The sequence below is a fragment of the Triticum aestivum genome, chromosome 5A (genome assembly GCF_018294505.1).
Source record: "Triticum aestivum cultivar Chinese Spring chromosome 5A, IWGSC CS RefSeq v2.1, whole genome shotgun sequence".
NCBI lineage: Eukaryota > Viridiplantae > Streptophyta > Magnoliopsida > Poales > Poaceae > Triticum > Triticum aestivum.
The window spans coordinates 594,961,388-594,980,150 of record NC_057806.1 but is presented as its reverse complement, the minus strand read 5'-3'; positions in this window follow the sequence as shown (position 1 = coordinate 594,980,150).

Here is an 18,763-nt window from a genome sequence, read left to right as displayed (position 1 = left end):
GACCTTCTTGAATTTCTTCGGTGGAGGTGCAGACCAGTCAAAATTTTCTTTGAGACCCATGTTCTTCAGATCTTCTTCACCATACAGAAATTTGCTTGACTGGCAGTCCAAAAACGCCTCTTCCTAATGCGAGCAGAGTCATATGTGTTGTAATCTTCGAAGAATACATGCTCGCCGAAGAAATCATCAGCCTTGAACTTTTGCTTGCGCGAGAAAGGATCCTTTGGCTTCGGCAGAGGAGTGTCAGTGAGTTGCATCACGACCTCAGGAATCTCAATCGCAGGTTCTTCAGGCTGAGGAATTTCTGGTTCCTCCTCAGTGGCAGTCTGCGTCGTTGGTTGTTCAGCAGCAGTAGTTTCTTCAGCGCTAGTGGCTGGAATTTACTCATGGATAGATGCAGTGGGATGAGTTTCTTCAGAGCCCGTGCGAACAGTTTGTGTGGGGGACTGAGGAATTTGCTGTAGAGGGGTGAACATTGGAGAGTTTGGATGCTGACTTTCCCAGAATTCATCACTGATTACGGGTGTGGAGCAGCCAATGTCCACATCTTCATCTTCCATTTCTTCAACGCCAGCCTCTTCAACTGTGAACTGAGGCATAGGCGAGGAGATGATAGGTGTTGAAGGGATCGCATCCACTTCAATTTCTTCATCCAATGGTTCAGACGAAGCAGTAGAAGGAGTTTCTTCATCAGATCCGCTGGGGATCACATATTCTTCATCAAAAGGAACAAGGTCCTTTGATGGCCTGGTTGAGATGGGAACAGCATCGATCGGATTTGCAAATGAACTTGTCATAAGCTTCATTTTCTTTGGAGCTGAAGAATCTGAAGCAGCTGATGCTTTCCTTTTCTTCACTGCAGCATGCTCTGCAGCCTTGGTCTTCTTCACATCTGATGCAGATGGAAGGATTGGAGTTGAAGTTGGTGCAGGAGCAGCTGAGGAATCTGGTTGATTTTCTTCAGGCACAACTGATGCAGTTGCCCCGAGTTCTTCATTTTCTTCAGGCGCACCACTAGTGGGTGCCCTGGCAATTTCTTCAGCGGCTGGAATGCAGTCATCAGCCCTGGAACTCACATTTTCTTTAGCAGTCTGATTGTCATCTAGCGGTGCTGGCATTTTCTTCAGTAGGCTGAGCAGATGCTTCAGCCTGAGGAATTTTCTGTTGCGTTGGGGCTGCAACATTGGAAGTGAAGTTATCCTCAAGTTTCACAAAACGAACCTTGGCTCCAAGCCAATCAACGCGATATGCGTCAAAGTAATGACTGAGTTTCTTAATCTCAGTCTGAATAGTGACAAGTTCTTCAGTTGTCATAGAGACAACATTTTTCTTCAGATAGCGCTCTTTCTTGTACTGCGCTTTCTTGATCTGCCTGGCCTTCTCAAATTTCCACTTTTCTTCTTGAATGAAGTGGGTCAGCATGTGACTCTGGCCAGAAGTCAGCTTGAAGTCAGGCAAGGGAGTGTTGGGGTCCTTGTGCCAATCATCAATGTAGTCGAGGATCAGCTTGGGATCCAAAAGCAGCGGCACTTCTGATTCTTTGGCTCTAGCGGCCCTGACTTGCTTGTCTCTGATGATTTCTGCAAGTTCATCATCATCAGCTTCGTCTTCATCAGACGGCACTTGGAAAGCGACTTGCTTCTTTTGAGGACTTGGGCGAGGACCTCGTCCAGCAGTGGCCTTTGTCTTCAGCAGTGAGGGGCCAGTTGAGGAACTTGGTGCAACTGAGGAACTAGCTGAGACACCTGAGGCAATGGAGATGCTGGCAGTCCTTTGGCACGAGGCGAGATGCACAGGTGCTGAGGATTTAGGCGGAACAGCTGAAGGCTTTGGCGGAGGAGCTGAGGACTTGGGAGGAACAGGAGCAGCATGAGGAATTGGCCGTGAGGGCTTTGATGATTCTGGCCGTGAGGGCATTGCTGAGGAACTTGGCCTGCGCGCAGGCTTCTTAGACATAGCCTTCTTTGGCTTGACAGCAGAGGCCTCAGCAGAGGCAGCAGCAACAGCAGAGTCTTCATTGAATTTCCTCACTGCTTCTCTGGCTTGCTTAGCCAACTTGTTTTGGCGCTTGACCCATTCATCAGGATAGTCCTCACCGCGCTTGAGGCTGGTGGGATCTGCTATTTGGCCAGGTGCCAATGGAGCTCTTGGGCATGGAGGATTGAGTGCGAATTTCTTCATGTACTTAGGAGTGACATATCTGTACCCCCTCCATTCTCTTGCCCATCTCCTCTCTATCCTCTGTTTGCGCACTTTGCGCTCATTCTTGGTTTCCTCAGTAGGTGTGCAGTACCCAGCATATATGTCATCAGGGATCTCAAACGCTGTATTTACCTCAGGCCTCTTTCCTCCTTTCTGTGGCCTTTTACCATCAGCCATTTTCTTCAGTTGAGGAATTTGAACAATCGAATTCTCTGAAGAAGTATGCAACTTTTCTTCGAGGAATGCCTAGACGAAGAACACGACGAACTGGAGTGAGGAGATGTGAAGTTCGTCTGTGCAGATCTTCCACGCCCTAACTCGGCGGAGGAAGACGGCTACGGCGGTGACGGAGTGAAGATTTCCGCGGTCGGCGCGAGTACGTCGGCGATGAGGTTGAGGCAGTGAAGCTCTTCCTCACCGGCGGCGATGAAGTAGCGGCGGCGCTAGGGTTTGAGAAGCTCGAGCTGGAGAGAGAGGTCGAGCGGAGTAAAAGAAGTGAGGAAGGGAAGGAGGGGTATTTATAGCCACGGTGAAAAACTACTCGCCCGAAGAAATTGGACGAACGTGCCCCTGACCCTTCTCATTCGCATGACATGTGTCACCCACGTAGTGAGAGGTGGAGATCATGTTAGATCGTGGGTGACTGGATAAGTGTATCATGGGATGCGGAACGGTTTGAGCGGCAAAGCCGAAAATTTCGATAAGATAGGTTTTAAAGTTCCGTTTGCAATTTCTTCAGCTGACAAGGACACAGTGAAGATTTTGAACGAGTTTCAAATAGAACGCACATGAAGAATTTGTGAACAGATTGGGTTGAGTATAGCATAGAGGGGAAGGGTCCGATCACATTCACTTAGCGGAAAACCAATTTGAAGAAATAGCAATAAGTGAATGTTGTAGAGGACATAAACTCATATATATATATATATATATATATATATATATATATATATATATATATCCAATGAAGAAAAATGTCGGAACCAGTTAAGACTATGCAAAATTGAAGAATATGAATAATTTGAGGAATTTCAACTTTCGGTGGTGGCGTGACCCACCGTATAAGAATGATGATTTCAGACACCGCGTACAATTATCGTAGGGTTCTGAGAATCAAATTCTTCATTAATTTCTTCACACTAAGAGTGTTATTCTTCATTGATTGAAGAAAAACGTTTCTTCATGTGTTGCACATATAAGTCGTCAATTTTGCATAAGTGTTAGGATGAGTGTCCTTTTCAAAGAACATTCGAAGATTCTAGGATATTTAGCTCACACCGCAACTTGCTAAATCTCTTCTCATCCAAGGGCTTTGTGAAGATATCGGCTAGCTGTTCTTCAGTCTTCACATGCTCAATAGAAATGTCGCCCTTCAACACATGATCACGAAGAAAATAATGACGAATCTGAATGTGCTTTGTCTTCGAGTGCTGAACTGGGTTGTGAGCAATCTTGATGGCACTCTCATTGTCACAGAAGAGAGGCACATCCTTCATGTTGACGCCGTAGTCCTTGAGAGTTTGCTTCATCCATAGTAGTCGAGCACAGCAAGAACCAGTGGCAATGTACTCAGCTTCAGCAGTAGATAGTGATACGCAGTTCTGTTTCTTCGAGGACCAACAGACCAAAGATCGTCCAAGGAAATGACATGTACCAGATGTTGACTTGCGACCCACACGATCACCAGCATAGTCAGAGTCAGAATATCCAACAAGATCAAAAGCCGAGCCCTTGGGGTACCATAATCCAAGTGTTGGTGTGTGAGCTAGAAATCGAAGAATATGCTTCACAGCCTTATGGTGTGATTCCTTCGGTGTAGCTTGAAATCGGGCACACATGCAAACACTAAGCATTATATCTGGCCTAGATGCACATAAGTACAATAAGGAACCTATCATGGAGCGATATACCTTATGATCGAAGTCAATACCATTTTCATCAGTGCACAGATGGCCATTTGTGGGCATAGGAATTTTGACGCCTTTGCAATCTTGCATGCCGAATTTCCTCAGTACATCCTTGAGGTATTTCTCCTGAGATATTAATATGCCATTGCGTTGTTGACGAATTTGAGGACCTAAGAAGAATTTCAACTCTCCCATCCTAGACATTTGATATTCTTCACTCATCATATAGGCAAATTCATCACTATAACATTGGTCAGTACAGCCAAAGATAATATCATCAACATATATTTGGCACACAAACAATTCACCATCATAAGATTTAGTGAAAAGAGTAGGGTCGAGTGAACCGGGTTTGAAGCCTTTCTTCATGAGGAGTTCCTTCAAGGTATCATACCAAGCCCGTGGGGCCTGCTTGAGGCCATAGAGGGCCTTGTTGAGTCTGAAGACTTTGTCAGGATTCTTTGGATCTTCAAAACCTGGGGGTTGAGCAACATATACTTCTTCCTCAAGCTTACCATTGAGGAATGCACTTTTCAATCCATTTGATAGAAAGTGATATCATGATGGTTAGCATAAGCAAGTAATATGCGAATAGCCTCAAGTCTAGCAACAGGTGCAAAAGTTTCATCGAAATCAATTCCTTTCACCTGTGTGTAGCCTTGAGCTACAAGTCGTGCCTTATTCCTCACCACAAGGCCATTTTCATCTTGCTTGTTGTGGTAGATCCACTTTGTGCCGATGATATTGTGCTTGCGAGGATCTGGACGTTTGACCAGTTCCCAGACATTGTGGAGCTCGAACTGATGTAATTCTTCTTGCATGGCCTGAATCCACTCAGGATCCAGAAATGCTTCATCTACCTTAGTGGGCTCTGTAATAGAGACAAAAGCATAGTGCCCACAAAAGTTAGACAAATGTGAAGCTTTTGAGCGTGTGAGAGGACCTGGCGCTTTGATGTCATTGATGATCTTTTCAACTTGCACTTTTTTTGCAATGCGAGGATGAGCTGGTTGTCGTTGAAGAATTTGATCAACGTTTTCTTCAGCACCATTTTCTTCAGCATTTTCTTCAGGTGCATTAGCTCGACATTCTTCATGTTCTGGAATGAATTCTTTAGCAGATTCTTCAGTAGGAATGACATCCTCAGTAGCCTTGAACTTGATAGTTTCCTCAGGTGTTGGTTCATCTATCACAGTAGGTAGGTGCTCTCTTTGTGAGCCATTAGTTTCATCGAACTGCACATCTACAGTTTCAACAACTTTGTGAAGAACGTTGTTGAAGACTCTGTAGGTGTGCGAGTCCTTTCCGTAACCAAGCATAAAACCTTCATGTGCTTTCGGTGCAAATTTTGAGTTGTGATGAGGATATCTAATCCAACATTTAGCACCAAAGACTTTGAAATAACTTACATTGGGTTTCTTATCAATGAGGAGTTCATAGGCAGTCTTTTTGAAGAATTTGTGAAGATACACTCTGTTGATGATGTGGCATACAGTATCAATTGCCTCAGTCCAGAAATGACGAGGCGTTTTGTATTCATCAAGCATAGTGCGAGCCATCTCAGCAAGAGTCCTGTTCTTGCGCTCCACGACACCATTCTGCTGAGGAGTGTAGGGAGCAGATATGTCACAGCCCTAGAATTTGATTGCAATTAGTATCATAAGCATCCATGCATCATGTCTATATTTGTTTGAAATTTGAAATGGGGATGACAAGCCCTAGCACTAAATGAAATGCAATTAGGATCAAAATAAAAATATTTTCAATGAACCCAGAATGCCCTTTAGAAAAGTTCATTATTTTTGATAAAGGTGAAAACCTCTGCCAAAAATGATGCACATATTTTTAGGCCATTCTGGATTTTTGAATAGCCCATATTGTATTTGAATTGGGGCATTTAAATACTATTAATATTTTTAAAATGCTCCAATAATTCTGAAAATAGTTAAGGGCCTATGTAATAATTCATTTAATGCCCACAATTATTTTCAGGATTTATTAAAATGATTTGGGTATAAACTAAATCAAAACAAAATAACATAAATAGAAAACAGAATTAAAAAAACCAGAGAGATCTACCTGGGCCAACCTACCTGGCCTTCCAGCCCACCTGGTGGCCCAGCTGGCGGCCCAGCCCACCAGGGGCGCCCGTGTCTTCTCCTTCCTCTGCCAGAAGGATCGAGGTGCGTGGCCACCGCACGCCGGCACGCGCACGGCCACCGCACGCCACCTCCTTTGCCGCCGAGGGCCTGGATGCCTCCACGACGCCATGCAGCCCCCTGGCCCCCTCGCTCCTCTCCCTCACTCTCTGCTCTCCCCCTCGCCCTCTCCCTCTCCTCTGATCGCCATGGCCGATGCTGCCGAGCGCTCGCCACCGTGAAGCTCGCAGCCACAGTGCTCCCCTCGCCTCCCCGACGCGCCAAGGAGCTCCTCCGTCGACCTCTATATCATCTCCGTCAAGCCGCGCGAGCGGACGTGCCTCGTCTCACCGTTCCCGACCCCTTCTTCCTCCTCGGTCACCGGAGATCCATCTCGCCGCCCCGAACGCTCCTGGCCTCCTCCGAGCTTGCCGCCTGCACCGTTGCAACCGCCGTAAGCCTCTCCCTCGAACCCCCCCTCTCCATTGTCCCGTTTTCACACCGTAGCTCCTACTTCACTGACGACCGAAGTCGCCGTCCGCCATGGTTGATGATGTCCTCGCTCCTGAGCATCTCCGCTCGGTCCAGTGGCACCAGCGTGCTCCTGGAGCTCCCAGGAATCCGCCCCGCCGCTTAGCTCGCTCATCATCCTAGCACAGCACCTCGCCGTGCTAAGCCGAACTCCGGCCGCCGCCAGCCGTCGTTGCAGTCGTAGTTTCCGGCCTCCTCTCGCCTAGCCGCATGCTCCGTTGGATGCGGCGCACGTCCAGCAGCCCGTAGGGACAAACCGCGAGTCGAACGGTCGCCGGACGGCGAATCCCGAGCGCCTCCGCCGCCCCGTTTGGTCGCCGGCGGCTAGCCGCCGGTGCGCTGACGTGGCCACCTAGTTAGGGCTAATCGCCCACTAATTAACCCCCCTGACCCACTTACACACGGGCCCCACCGGTTTAGTTAGTCAGCTAACGAAATTAGTTAGAACTAATCCAACCACGCGGGACCCACACGTCAGCTTTGACCTTGCTGACGTGGCCTTTGACCGGCCCCACACGTCAGTGACTCATGCCAGCGTTGTGTCACTGACCAGTGGGCCCCACTGGTCAGGTTTGATCTGGCCAACCACAGTTGACCTGATGACCTCACTCTTATGTCATGCTGACGCAGTAAAACCTTTTCTGGATTTTAAATAAATCTAAATGATTTATTTATTTTCAGAAAATATCCAAAACTTTGAAAAATCATAGAAATTAATCTATAACTCCAAATAAGATAAATTATATATGAAAAATTATGAGAAAAATTCAAGGAATCTGTTTATGGCAATTGCATGCATGTTTGAACAACCTAGGGTTGCTGTACAGGGCAATTTGCATAAATGACATTTAAATAAGCACATATGGAGTTTGAATTTGAACCCTTGTTTCAAACCAACTTCATTTAATATGGTTGCTAGTTGAATTAGCTCAATCAACAGCATATTGCCATGACATTATCATGCATCATAATTGTTGCATTGCATTGATTGTGTTCCTCTTTGTTTGCCAGTATTGTCCCCTCTCGATAGACGTGGTTCCGACGACGAGTTCGATGACACCGATGAAGAACTATACTATCTTCAGAAGTGCCAGGCAAGCAAAACCCCCTAGTTCATTCCGATACAAACCACTCTCTCGCTCCTGCTCTCTTTTACTGCATTAGGACAACAACGATTCAACTGTTATATGTTGCGGTAGTTGAACCCCTTTCCTCTGCATGACCTATCATTGCCACAGTAAATAGATGAAACCCACTAGCATGAGTAGGAGTTGTTTAAGCCCTGATGTGCCTACTCATTCATGCTTGTTTGTCATGCCTGCTATTGCATAGAGTCATGTCAGGTCTGGTTCATCGGGGATGAACCGGAGGTGTGTAAACATGTCCTACAATGTGTGAGCCAAGTGTGTGAACACGATTTGGTAAAGGTAGCGGTGAGAGGCCATGTAGGAGTACATGGTGGGTTGTCTCATTGAAACCGTTCTTAGGAACTGAGTTCTGTGTTTGTGATCCATGAAACAGTTACTACCACGCATTGGGCCCGAAACCAATGGACCCTCTCGGCTTCTTGATCACCCTTGTCCTTTGTCCAGGAGTTGCAACTAGTTTCTGGTGTTTATAGGATATGTGTTGGCGGCTGTGCGTAGCGCTGACCCTAGGGGTGGGCTATGATGCGGTAGATACACTGTGGCACAGTGTACCGGGCGCCCGTTTGGTGTCCCGGGAACCCTGTTCACATCATTCGGGGCCGTATGTGGAAACCTCGGCTGGACTCCCTGCGGATGGAACCTGGATAGGCGATAAATCTGGACTAGAGACTTGAGTGTTTAGGTAGGCCGTGGCCGACACCCTCGTTGGGCTTCCGCTTGAAGGTTGCCGAGTATGTGTCGTGTAAACGGCGGTAAGTGGTGAGAGCGTGTGTGAAGAAGTACACCCCTGCAGGGTTAACATCATCTATTCGAATAGCCGTTTCCGCGGTAATGGACTTCTGGGTTGCCTATAACAGTTCATAGACAAGTGAAAGTGGATACTCTAAAACTCGCAAGATAAGTGTGAGTGCTATGGATGGCGTTCTCGTAGGGAGACGGGAGCGGATCCATAGTGGTGTATTGAATGGTGAATATGTGGACTCGTGTGCGCCACCTCAAAAGAGTTGCTTGCAATCGTAGTTCAGGTTAACCACTGAGTCAAAGCTGGCTTGCTGCAGTTAAACTCCACCCCCCCCCCCCTTGTTGATACCGATGCATATGTAGTTTAGTTCTGATGTAAGTCTTGCTATGTAGTTCTATGTAGTTTAGTTCTGATACCTTTGTACTCACGTTTGTTTAATTTGTGTTTTGCAGAGAGACTTCAGTCTCGCTACTAGTTCTGCGTGGACTTCGACATTTAGCTTGATACCTCAGCTACGAACTTGTGCCCTCGGCAGGATCTGGTAGATAGTCAGGCTTCTCAGCCTTTTTCATTTATAGATGTCTGTACTCAGACATGTTAAGATTCTGCTTGTGTTTTGACTTGTATGCTCTGAATGTGGGGTCATGAGACCCATGTTTGTAATACCTCGCTCCTCGGAGCCTAATGAATAAATACTTTGAGTCGTAGAGTTATGTTGTGATGCCATGTTGTATTTACACATATCAAGCATATTGTGTGTATGATTGAAATGCTTGGTATGTGTGGGATCCGACAATCTAGTTGTTTATCCTTGGTCGTCTCTCTTATGGGGAAATGTAGTCTAGTGCTTCCATGAGCCATAGTAGTCCGCTACAGCCCGGTTCACCGGAGTCCTGTTAGCCCAGCACTACTGCTCAGGACACTTGACTGGCCGGCATGTGTTTCACTTCGTTCTTGTGTCTGTCCCTTCGGGGAAATGTCACGCGGTGACATCCGGAGTCCTGTTAGCCCAGCACTACAGCCCGGATTCACACGCTGCTGACCGACACGCTCGATGTGATTCATGTATGCCTGTTCCCATAGGTTAGTGCCGCTTTGGGTTCACGACTAGCCATGTCAGCCCGGGTTCTCTGTCATATGGATGCTAGCGACACTATCATATACGTGAGCCAAAAGGTGCAAACGGTCCCGGACCATGGTAAGGCGACACCCGTGGGAATACCGTGCGTGAGGCCGCAAAGTGATATGAGGTGTTACCGGCTAGATCGAAGTGACTTGGAATCGGGGTCCTGACAAGATAACTCATGAGTAATACCAAGTTCATCAAGATAGTCATCGAGACCAGAATTCTTGAACTCAGTGCCATTGTCACTTCTGATGTGCTTGATCTTCACACCAAAGTTGGTTGAAGCCCTCGAGGAAAATCGTTTGAAGACTTCCTGCACTTCATGTTTGTAAGTAACAAGGTGTACCCATGTATAGCGAGAATAATCATCAACAATAACAAAGCCATATTGAGATGCTTCATTTGAAATAGCAGAATAATGATTAGGACCAAAGAGATCCATGTGAAGCAATTCAAACGGGCGAGTGGTGGTCATGATAGTCTTTGCTGGATGCTTGGCCTTCGTCATCTTCCCAGCTTCACAGGCTCCGCATAGGTGATCCTCGAGGAATTTGACATTCTCGATGCCAATGACATGCTTCTTCTTCGCAAGCGTGTGCAAATTCCTCATGCCTGCATGACCAAGTCGTCGATGCCAGAGCCAGCCTTCTGAAGCTTTTGCAAGTAAGCACACGGCTGGTTGTGGTCCTGTAGAGAAATCAACAATATACAGGTCTCCTCTCCTAAAGCCTTCGAAGACTTTGGAATTGTCAGCTTCCATAACCACAACACAACGGTACTTGCCAAAGACAACAACCATATCAAGATCACAAAGCATTGAGACAGACATAAGGTTGTATCCTAAGGACTCAACAAGCATGACCTTGTCCATGTGTCGATCCTTTGTAATCGCAACCTTACCTAGACCCAATACCTGACTTTTGCCTTTGTCAGCAAAGATGATATGCTTCAGATGCGACGGAGATAATGGAGCATCCATCAATAGATTCTTGTCACCAGTCATGTGGTTTGTACATCCACTATCGAGGACCCACTCAGTGGCTTTAGGTTGATCATCCTGCAGACGAATTAGTGCAGCTTACAAACTCATATACTTCATCAGTGAAGAATATGACATCAATTCATCAGATCAGTTTCATCAAGTAAAAGAATTGATAAAGCAGTATGAGGACGTGAGAAATGAAAGTTCGTTTCTTCATGATTAGCCTGCGTCCTATCAGGCATGCTCAGGTCTCCAGCAAATTCTTCAGACGATTACATGCGTCTGGAGACCTAACCCTGCAGAAGAGATTATTTCTTTTTCTTCACCACCCACATCTGAAGGGGTGGCAAAGAGTTCATCATTCTGCGAGCTCCATACGAGAAGGATGGCATAGAAGCCAGTCCATTTCGTTTCACATAAGAGGGGTTAGAATAAGCATAAGAGTAAGCAGAGAAATTCTTCGAGGACTTATGGACATAATGATTTGAAGAATAATGCACATATCCATAATCCTTAGATCTTCCCTGCGAAACAGACGGGTTAGCACGATGATGTTCATATGAGGACTTTGATCCATATGAAGAATTTGGTCCATATGAAGAATTTGATCTGGGGTTCCTATTCTTCACAGGTGGCGTCATGATGGCATTCACCTGAAGATTTTCAAGGCATCTTTTGGGAACCCAGATTTTCTTCATAGGGGAGCTGTTCCTGCAGTTAGTGCCAACATATCTAGCAAATACTTCACCATTCTGATTTTTGAACAGTTTATAGTTGGAGTCAATTGACTCATCATCAGAATGAGGAGTTTCACATGCAAATCCAGATAAGTTAGATGGATCAACTGGAGGTCCCTTTGCAGCAACCCATGTAGTTTTGGGGTACTGCTCAGGCTTCCAATATGTACCATCAGCATTGAGTTTCCTCTCAAAGGTGATACCCTCTTTCCTAGGGTTCCTGTTGAGGATCTGCTTTTTAAGCACATCACAAAGAGCCTGATGCCCTTTGAGGCTTTTGTACATGCCTGTCGTGTACAATTCCTTTAGCCCTGCATCGTCAGTGATACTAGCAAGGTCCTCAGATGAGGAATTAGTGATAGCAGAGGCATGTGAAGAATTTGAAACATTAGCAGCATTTGAACATTCAGGTGAAGAATTAGCAGATTCACATTCAATGCACTTCAAGCATGGAGGAACAAATTATTCCTGAGAAGCGCTGATTTGTTGAGCAAGTAATGAATCGCGCTCCTTCTGAAGATCTTCATAACTCACTCTTAGCTTTTCAAGATCTTGATTTCTTTGAAGAAATTCATAAGAAAGCTTCTCATGATCCGATAAGAGAGTGTTATGATGACTTTGAAGTTTGTCAAGCTTGGACTGAAGTCTCTGAAGATTTTCAGTCAAGGTTTCACTGCGATCCATTTCTTCACCCAACATATCATCACTTTTATTTAGCATGTTTTGAACTTTTTCTAAAGCCCTTTGTTGTTTTATAGCAATCTTAGCAAGTTTAGAATAGCTGGGCTTAAGGTTTTCATCAGATTCATTCTCACTTGATTCAGAGGAGGTATATTTGAGTACCTTGGCACCCTTTGCCATGAAGCAATAGGTGGGAGCGTAGTCATCATCGCTTTCATCAGCCTTGTTGGTGAGGTCATTTTCTTCAGTGTTGAAGATAGACTTGCTGACGAATGCAGTAGCGAGAGCTAGGCTCGCCACTCCGGATTCGGACTCCTCAGATGTCTCCTCTTCCTCATTTTCTTCATATTCAACCTCAGAGTCCACTTCCTTGCCAATGAATGCCCTAGCCTTCTTGGAGCTACTCTTCTTGTGATATGAAGACTTTGAGGATTTTGATGATGAAGATTTTGTGGATTTCTTCTTTTTCTTCGCATCATCAGAACTGTAATCCTTGTATTTCTTCTTCTTTGATTCCTTTTCCCGCTGAGGACAATCTTGAATGAAATGTCCAGGTTTCTTGCACTTGTGGCAGAGCCTCTTCTTGTAGTCACTGGGTGAGGAATCATTGCTCCTTGAGGATCTTCCAAAGCGACCACGTCTTGAGAAATTTTGAAACTTCTTCACGAGCAGAGCCAGATCATGGCTCAGTTCTTCAGGATCACCAAGGCTGCTACCAGAGTCTTCATCTTCGGACTCAGATACTACCTTGGCCTTCAGTGCACGTGATCTGCCATAGCTTGAACCATAGAGATCTCTCTTTTCAGCAAGTTGGAACTCATGAGTATTTAGCCTCTCGAGAATATCAGCGGGATCAAGTGACTTGTAATCAGCACGTTCTTGTATCATCAATGCCAGAGTGTCAAATGAGGAATCAAGCGATCTCAGCAATTTCTTCACCACCTCATGGTCGGTGATGTCAGTGGCACCAAGTGCTTGAAGCTCATTTGAGATGTCAGTGAGGCGATCGAAGGTTTGTTGAACATTTTCATTGTCGAGTCTTTTGAAGCGGTTGAAGAGATTGCGAAGAACGTCAACTCGAGAGTCACGCTGAGTTGAGACTCCTTCATTCACTTTGGACAACCTGTCCCAGATAAGCTTTGCTGTCTCCAAAGCACTCACTCTGCCATACTGTCCTTTGCTCAGATGGCCACATATGATATTCTTCGCTTGAGAGTCGAGTTGCTTGAATCTCTTCACATCAGCAGCATTCAGAGAAGGTGTGACTAAGGGAACACCATTTTCCACAACATACCAGAGATCGTTATCAATTGCTTCAAGATGCATTCGCATCTTCTTCCAGTAGGGGTAGTCCGTCCGATCGAAGGTAGGACACCAAGCAGAGACCTTGATCATACCTGCGGTCGACATAACTAAAACTCCAGGCGGTTAAACCAAAATCACACAGAACAAGGGAGTACCTTGCTCTGATACCAATTGAAAGTGCGTTATATCGACTAGAGGGGGGGTGAATATGCGATTTTTATGAAATTCTTCACTGAGGAATTTGCCGGTGAGGAAATTCCTTAGCGAAGAACTACTAGCAGCGGAATAAGTACTCAAAAGTAAACATAACAGAATACAAGCATAGTCATCATGATGAAATGAAGACAGGCACAAAGTACGGGAAGCATAATCACAGGATAACACAGGTGAAGACAAACAGACTGAAGAATTTGAGCTGAGGAAATTGAGAAAGTCTTCAGTCAAAGTCTTCAAACACAGATATGAACAAACACACAACACAGTTATGAGGAAATGAAAGAGTTGAGGAAATAGAACCAGTAAGCTTGGTGAAGACAATGATTTGGTAGACCAGTTCCAACTGCTATCTCAGTTGTATGTCTGGTTGGAGCGACTGAGTATTTAAACTTGAGGACACACAGTCCCGGACACCCAGTCCTGAACACGCAGCTCAGGACACCCAGTCCTCACCGTATTCTCCTTGAACTAAGGTCACACAGACCTCGTTCAATCACTCGTGGTAAGTCTTCAGGCGACTTCCAAACCTTCACAAACTTGGTCACTCCGCGATCCACAATTCCTCTTGGATGCTCTAGACCATGACGCCTAACCGTCTGGAAGAAGCACAGTCTTCAAAGGTAACAAGCGTCGGATCCACGCAGGATCAATCTCTTCAGTGATGCTCAATCACTTAGGGTTTGTAGGTGTTTGGGTTTTGGGTTTTTGGTTTTTGCTCACTTGATGATTTTCGCTCAAAGTCCTCAGAGGATGGGTTGCTCTCAAATGACAAGTGTCAGTTTCTCTCGGAGCAGCCAACCAGCTAGTGGTTGTAGGGGGCGGCTATTTATAGCCTAGGGAGCAGCCCGACATGATAAGACATAAATGCCCTTCAATGATATGACCGTTAGGTGGATAGATATTTTGGGACAGCTGGCGAATAGCACAGCAACGGTCAGAATTTTGAGTAGTAAAATCCTCAGGGCTATCATGTTTCTCACTGTGTAGGTAATCCGCACTGGCGAATTCCTAACTCCTCAGTCAGGACAAATTCCTCAGAGACCAGAAGAACTTCGTCTCTGTCACTGAAGAAATTGGTTGAACTGTATGAGATTTCCAATGGCTTCACTCGAAGGGATTGGTAGGTGTAGGATTTTGAGTTGAGCATCACATGGAAATTTTTCCTTAGTATTTCCTCAACCCCCTTTAACAGTACGGTGTTTCCTATGACTCAAGAAAGAGAAAAACAAAACTATGAAAACAAAAGTCTTCAAGCTTCATATTCCTCGCATGAATATCAAGTCTTCACGGACACACCAATTTCTTCACTTTCAAAGTCTTCATGAAAGTCTTCAGAGATACCAAAATCTTTAGTTGAAGATATTCATTTTTAGGGGTCGACTTTTCCTGTAAATATCAAACTCCTCATAGACTTATAGACCTGTCTACTCTCACAAACGCATTAGTCCCTTAACCTATAAGTCTTCAATACACCAAAATCACTAAGGGGCACTAGATGCACTTACAATCTCCCCCTTTTTGGTGATTGATGACAATATAGGTTAAGTTTTCAACGGGGATAAACATATGAAGTGTAACTACTGATATTGAGGAATTTGATTGCAAGATATAGAAGAACTCCCCCTGAAGATGTGCATAGTGAGGAATTTTCCTTTGAAGCAATGCACACTTGAAGAGTTGAATCATGGAGATCTCCCCCTATATCTTGTAATTCATACACGCATTTAACATATAATATGAAGAATTTGAAATGCATGGTGAAATATGGTGCCTGATGAAATTAAGCATGCGTGCAATAATATCAACGAGGAATAAGCATGCAGAATAGTGCATCAAAAGTATCAGAGCACCATCGGGTTTAAGATTACAACTCGATCCAATAAAGTTTCAGAAGAACGAGAGTTGTAACTTAGCAACAAAAAAAGCCCATATAGTAGACCCGCTTGAAGACTAACTCATATTTCTCCCCCTTTGTCATCGAATGATCAAAAGGATCGGAAATGAGGACTAACGCCCCTGAAGATAATCATGTTGAAGAAGGAGCGCCAGCGTTGTTTGGGTCGTTTGTTGATGTAGGGCCTGCCACAGTGTCATCCAAATCTTCATGTTCATCAGTGTCGCGCGATGAAGAATATGAGCTGGCCACCAGAGAAGGAACCTGGACCTTCTTGAATTTCTTCGGTGGAGGTGCAGACCAGTCAAAATTTTCTTTGAGACCCATGTTCTTCAGATCTTCTTCACCATACAGAAATTGGACTTTCACAAAGCACATACCTTGACAAAGTTTTGAAGATGTTCAAAATGGATCAAGCAAAGAAAAGGGTTTTGCCTGTGTTACAAGGTGTGAAGTTGAGTAAGACTCAATGCCCGACCACTGCAGAAGATAGAGAGAAAATGACAGATGTTCCCTATGCTTCAGCCATAGGCTCTATCATGTATGCAATGCTGTGTACCAGACCTGATGTGTGCCTTGTTGTTAGTTTAGCAGGGAGGTACCAAAGTAATCCAGGAGTGGATCACTGGACAACCGTCAAGAACATCCTGAAACACCTGAAAAGGACGAAGGATATGTTTCTCGTTTCTGGAGGTGACAAAGAGCTCGTCGTAAATGGTTACGTCGATGCAAGCTTTGACACTGATCCGGACGATTCTAAATCGCAAACCGAATACATGTTTTTATTAAATGGTGGAGCTGTCAGTTGGTGCAGTTCTAAACAAAGCATCGTAGCGGGATCTACATGTGAAGCGGAGTACATAGCTGCTTCGGAAGCAGCAAATGAAGGAGTCTGGATAAAGGAGTTCATATCCGATCTAGGTGTCATACCTAGTGCATCGGGTCCAATGAAAATCTTTTGTGACAATACTGGTGCAATTGCTTTGGCAAAGGAATCCAGATTTCACAAGAGAACCAAGCACATCAAGAGACGCTTCAACTCCATCAGGGATCAAGTCCAGGTGGGAGACATAGAGATTTGCAAGATACATACGGATCTGAATGTTGCAGACCCGTTGACTAAGCCTCTTCCACGAGCAAAGCATGATCAGCACCAAGGCTCCATGGGTGTTAGAATCATTACTGTGTAATCTAGATTATTGACTCTAGTGCAAGTGGTAGACTGAAGGAAATATGCCCTAGAGGCAATAATAAAGTTATTATTTATTTCCTTATATCATGATAAATGTTTATTATTAATGCTAGAATTGTATTAGCCAAAAACATGATACATGTGTGAATACATAGACAAACAGAGTGTCACTAGTATGCCTCTACTTGACTAGCTCATTGAATCAAAGATGGTTATGTTTCCTAGCCATAGACAAAGAGTTTTCATTTTATTAACAGGGTCACATCATTAGGAGAATGATGTGATTGACTTGACCCATTCCGTTAGCTTAACACTTGATCGTTTAGTATGTTGCTATTGCTTTCTTCATGACTTATACATGTTCCTATGACTATGCGATTATGCATCTCCCGTTTACCGGAGGAACACTTTGTGTGCTACCAAATGTCACAACGTAACTGGGTGGTTATAAAGGTGCTCTAAAGGTGTCTCCGAAGGTACTTGTTGGGTTGGCGTATTTCGAGATTAGGATTTGTCACTCCGATTGTGGGAGAGGTATCTCTGGGCCCACTCGGTAATACACATCACTTAAGCCTTGCAAGCATTGTAACTAATGAGTTAGTTGCGGGATGATGTATTACGGAACGAGTAAAGAGACTTGCCGGTAACAAGATTGAACTAGGTATTGAGATACCGACGATTGAATCTCGGGCAAGTAACATACCGATGACAAAGGGAACAACGTATGTTGTTATGCGGTTTGACCGATAAAGATCTTCGTAGAATATGTGGGAGCCAATATGAGCATCCAGGTTCCGCTATTGGTTATTGATCGGAGACGTGTCTCGTTCATGTCTACATAGTTCTCGAACCTGTAGGGTCCGCACGCTTAAAGTTCGATGACGGTTATATTATGAGTTTATGTGTTTTGATGTACTGAAGGTAGTTCGGAGTCCTGGATGTGATCACGGACATAACGAGGAGTCTCGAAATGGTTGAGACGTAAAGATCGATATATTGGACGACTATGTTCGGACACCGGAATGGTTTCGGGGAGTTTCGGGCATATACCGGAGTACCGCGGAGTTATCGGAACCCCCCGGGGAGACTAATGGGCCTATTCGGCCCTAGTGGAGAAGAGGAGGGGCGGCCAAGGGCAGCCGCGCGCCCTCTTCCCCCTCTCTCTCCTTCCATCTCCTTTCCTACTCCCACATGGAAGGGGGGAGTCCTACTCCCGGTGGGAGTAGGACTCCTCATGGGGCGCGCCTAGGGTGGCCGCCCCCCTCCCCCTCCTCCACTCCTTTATATACGGGGAGGGAGGCACCCCTTGGAGACACAACAATTGATCTCTTGGATCTCTTAGCCGTGTGCGGTGCCCCCCTCCACCATAATCCACCTCGATAATATCGTAGCAGTGCTTAGGCGAAGCCCTGCGTCGGTAGAACATCATCATCGTCATCACGCCGTCGTGCTGACGGAACTCTCCCTCAAAGCTCGGCTGGATCGGAGTTCGAGGGACGTCATCGAGTTGAACGTGTGCAGAACTCGGAGGTACTGTGTGTTCGGTACTTGATCGGTCGGATCGTGAAGACGTACGACTACATCAACCGCGTTGTGCTAACGCTTCCGCTTTCGGTCTACGAGGGTACGTGGACTGATACGTCCATTTTGCATCATGCTTTTATATCGATATTTATTGCATTATGGGTTGTTATTACACATTATGTCACAATACTTATGCCTATTCTCTCTTATTTTACAAGGTTTACATAAAGAGGGAGAATGCCGACAACTAGGATTCTGGGCTGGAAAAGGAGAAAATATTAGAGACCTATTCTGCACAGCTCCAAAAGTCTTGAAACTTCACGGAAGACGTTTTCAGAATATATAAAAAATACTGAGCGCAAGAAGTTCACCAGGGGGCCACACCCTGTCCACGAGGGTGGGGGCGCGCCCTACCCCCCTGGGCGCGCCCCCCTACCT